The sequence below is a fragment of the Oncorhynchus kisutch genome, linkage group LG1, assembly GCF_002021735.2.
Source record: "Oncorhynchus kisutch isolate 150728-3 linkage group LG1, Okis_V2, whole genome shotgun sequence".
In the NCBI taxonomy this organism is placed as follows: domain Eukaryota; kingdom Metazoa; phylum Chordata; class Actinopteri; order Salmoniformes; family Salmonidae; genus Oncorhynchus; species Oncorhynchus kisutch.
In genome coordinates this window covers 24672890-24677583 of record NC_034174.2, presented here as the reverse complement: position 1 = coordinate 24677583, position 4694 = coordinate 24672890, and the positions used below count along the sequence as shown (strand labels likewise).

At 42.6% G+C, this 4694-nt stretch overlaps 1 pseudogene; it reads left to right on the top strand.

The window, feature by feature from the left end:
* Positions 1-462: 462 nt before the first annotated feature.
* LOC109876085 (rhodopsin-like) lies at positions 463-3417 on the top strand (annotated as a pseudogene).
* Positions 3418-4694: the final 1277 nt, after the last annotated feature.

Here is a 4694-nt window from a genome sequence, read left to right as displayed (position 1 = left end):
AGTCCTGGCAATCAGGTGAGCTCCTTTATATGGGTTACTAACATACATACACAGACTGTACACACACAGTAGCCATGGAAGGCACAAAGGGACCCAAATTCTACATCCCCATGTCCAACGCTTACAGGAGTGGTGCGGGGGCCGTCTGAGTACCCTCAGAGTCATACACCTGTATATAGAGAGCTGGGCCAATGCGCTTTCTTTCTGAACATTCCGAGAGCACCACTTTCTCCTCCATAGCCATTGCTAAGTGATAATTGACGCTTCTGCTTTGTGCTGTTTACTTTTGACCGTTTTCAGAACACAACCATAGAATTAGGAATTAGAATACCAATTTAACTTAATAGGATATCTATGATCACAACACAGTACTGACTTGGATACAAATGATCCCAGTTCTAATCAATAAAATTGTCTTAAATTCGCAGCTCAGTTTTGCTTATTTAGAGTGCATCATTTCGTATGGAATTGCATTGTTACATCACTTACATTTTGAGTAAAAAGGAACTAACATGGCGTCCGGTGTTCGGCGGCTTCACCACCACACTCTACACCTCCATGAATGGCTACTTCGTCTTCGGCCTCACCAGCTACATCATTGACAGCTTCTGCACTACCCACGGCACTTGGATCGCCCTCTGGGCCCTGGTGGTGCTGTGTAGCGAAAGAAGGTTGGTTGTCTGCAAAGCCTATTGTAAACTTGCGCTTCAGGGAGAGCCATGCCATATTGATGGTGGCATTCACCTGGGTGATCGCTGCCGCTTGTTCCGTGCCCCCTCTGTTCGGCTGATCACGTTACATTCCGAAGGGCATGCGATGCTCATGCAGTTTTGACTATTACACTCAGACCTCAGGGATCAATAAAGATTCCTATGTCATCAACATGTTCTTCTGCCACTTCACCATTCCCCTGGTCATCTCCTTCTGCTATGGCAACCTGTTCTGCTCCATCCAAGATGCTGCTGAAACCACCCAGAGGGCTGAGAGGGAGGTCACCAACATGGTCATCTGTGGGCATTATGTAGACAGGTGAGTGCCTTTCCAAATCATGTCCAATCAATTGAATTTACCACAGGTGGACTCCAAGTTGTAAAATCAAATCAAATCAAATCAAATGTATTTATATAGCCCTTCGTACATCAGCTGATATCTCAAAGTGCTGTACAGAAACCCAGCCTAAAACCCCAAACAGCAAGCAATGCAGGTGTAGAAGCACCTGAGATGTAAAAACATCTCAAGGATGATCAATGGAAACAAGATGCACCCAAGCTCATAGCAAAGGGTCTGAACACTTATCTAAATAATGTTTTTCTGTTTATTATTATTTATACATTTGCAAAAATGTATAAAACCTGTTTTTGCTTTGTCATTATGGGGTATTGTGTGTATATTGCTGAGGATTTTTATTTTATTTAATCCATTTTAGAATAAGGCTGTAATGTAACAACATGTGGAAAAAGTTAAGGGGTCTGAATACTTTCTGAAGGCAATGTATCTATATCTTATAGAATAAAAGTGTTCTGCATTAAGTCCTGTCTGGTACTGTATGTATTTTGTCTGGAGAGAGTCGTAACAATAATAGTACTAGTAATATTAATATAAAGAATTCTTCATTCAGTCCCGTCTGGTATGTTTTTCTCTGTACAGAGTGGATAGTGGTGGTGAGATTACTACAGGTAAAGGATGAGGGATTTACAGAGATTGATGGAGATTTCGGCAGTTGAAACTTTCTAGACTTTCATCTGAGGTCGCCCTGTAGGCTATCAAGTGCAAAGGTATCAGATCTGAAGAAGAATTTACACATGAAGACATGACAGTAATGTAAAGGTTAAGGTACGCAAGATATTAACCTGATAAGGCAACATGATCCCTTTTACATTTCCCCTTGCCTGCAGACTTACCTGTGCAACATGTTACAAATTACAATTGGCATGAAAATACACACACACACACACACACACACACACACACACACACACACACACACACACACACACACACACACACACACACACACACACACACACACACACACACACACGGATTCTGTCAAATCTAATCAAAACTAAATATAAACCCACACACAGGCCTACAATTGTCCAAAAATCTAGTGCATCACTTTGTCAAAACGTATATTACGTGCCGTCTTTCTTGCATGCATGTCTGCTACATACAGAACATGTCTGTCATCTTAGCTCCAGGTTTGACTCAACAGGACGGAACCATTCGTGTGTTTCCATGGTGACGGGAGAGAGAGGCTCCAAGGTCACAGAGCCCCTCAACTGGAGCCCAGACTTTGGGCTGCTGCTGTGATATCATTATTACAGATTTCATTACCATGTCTTCCTCAGCGCACAGACACAGCCATGATGAATTGTCAACCGTCATTGGTTATCCATACTGGGTAGCAGCAGCAATACAAGACACTGGTTCAATATTTGATGAAGACTCAGGGAGCGATAGAGGGAGGGGGATGAGGAGAGGGGAGTATATTGCCTCTGGAGACTTGATTGAATTCATTGTTTCAACCTAGTCTTAGAGCATGTTGTATTACTCTGTATGTAAATCCAAAACTCCATTTAGTATGATATGTTATGTTTCGTATGGTACCGTGCATTCGGAAAGTATTCAGACCACTTGACTTTTTCCACATTTTTGTTACATTACAGCCTTATTCTAAAATGGATTCAAATGTTTTTTCCCCTCAGCAATCTAATCCACCAATCAGGCCTTTATGGAAAAATTACATTTACATAAGTATTCAGATCCTTTACTCAGCACTTTGTTGAAGCACCTTTGGCAGTGATTACAGCCTTGAGTCTTCTTTTGTATGACGCTACAAGCTTGGCACACCTGTGTTTGGGGAGTTTCTCCCATTCTTCTCTGCAGATCCTCTCAAACTCTGTCAGGTTGAATGGGGAGAGTTGCTGCACAGATATTTTCAGGTCTATCCCGAGATGTTCGATCGGGTTCAAGTCAGGGCTCTGGCTGGGCCACTCAAGGACATTTAGAACATGTCCCGAAGCCACTCCTGCATTGTCTTGGCTGTAGGGCCGTTGTCCTGTTGGAAGGTGAACCTTCACCCCAGTCTGAGGTCCTGAGCACTTTGGAGCAGGTTTTCATCAAGGATCTCTCTGTACTTTGCTCTGTTAATCTCTCCCTCAATGCTGACTAGTTTCCCAGTCCCTGCCGTTGTAAAACATCCCCACAGCATGATGCTGCCACTACCATGCTTCACCGTAGGGATGGTGCCAGGTTTTCTTCAGACGTGATGCTTGGCATTCAGGTCTGGCCACTCTACCATAAAAGCCTGATTGGTGGAGTGCTGCAGAGATGAATGTCATTTTGGAAGGATCTCCCATCTCCACAGAGGAACTCTAGAGCTCTGTCAGAGTGACCATTGGGTTCCTGCTCACCTTCCTGACCAAGGCCCTTCTCCCCTGCATCAGTTTGGCCAGCTCTAGGAATAGTCCTGTAATTTTTTTGTACCCCGACACAATCCTGCCTCTGAGCTCTATGGACAATTCCTTCAACCACATGGCTTGTTTTTTTGCTCTGACATGCACTGTCACCTGTGGGACCTTATATAGAAAGGTGTGTGCCTTTCCAAATCATGTCCAATCAATTCAATTGACCACTGATGGACTCCAATCAAGTTGCAGAAATATCTAAAGGATGATCAATGGAAACAGGATAGACCTGAGCTCAATTTCAAAGATTTCCAAAAACCAGTTTTCGCTTTGTCATTATAGGATATTGTGTGTAGATTGCTGAGGAAAAACATTTATTCAATCCATTTTAGAATAAGACTGAAGCATAACAAAATGTGGAAAAGGTCAAAGGTACTGAATATTTTCAGAAAGCACTTTATGTATTAATTTGTGGAATTACATCACCCATTTCGTATGATATGTTATGAATTGCAAAACGAATTTGCAAAACGTATGATATGTTACGAATTTTAGCTAGGTGGCTAACGTCAGCAAACTGGCTTGTGTTGCTAGAAGTTTGTGTTATACAAATAAAATGTTATTTGGCACGTGTCGAATACCACAGGATTCCCAGTCCCTTACCTTACAGGGAAATGATTACTTACAAGCCCTTAAAACCTTTTAGGGATCCCCTATGGCTAGATTTGACAACATCTGGTAAATTGCAGAGTTGCAGATTGCAGATGTTCAAAAACACTAACTTCATAATATTAAACATTCATGACGATATAAGTGTCTTACATCATTTAAAAGATACACTTCTTGTTAATCCAGCTGCTTTTTCAGAAAGCATACCATACGATTATCTGACAGCGCCCCGCATACAAAAGCATGAAAACCATTTTCCAACCAAACAGATGCATAACGAAAGTCAGAAATAGCGAGGCCATTGCCCCTTCCTGACTTGCCTAGTTAAATAAAGATTAATGAAATAAACACCCCTGAGGGGCCCCAGTGTTAAGGATCAGTGTGGCAGATGTGTTGTTACCTACTCTTACCACCTGGGGGCGGCCCATCAGGAAGTCCAGGATCCAGTTGCAGAGGGAGGTGTTTAGTCCCAGAGTCCTTAGCTTAGTGATGAACTTTGTGGGCACTATGGTGTTGAATGCTGAGCTGTAGTCAATGACCAGCATTCTCACATAGGTGTTCCTTTTGTCCAGGTGGGAAAGGGCAGTGTGGAGTGTGATTGCGTCATCTGTGGAT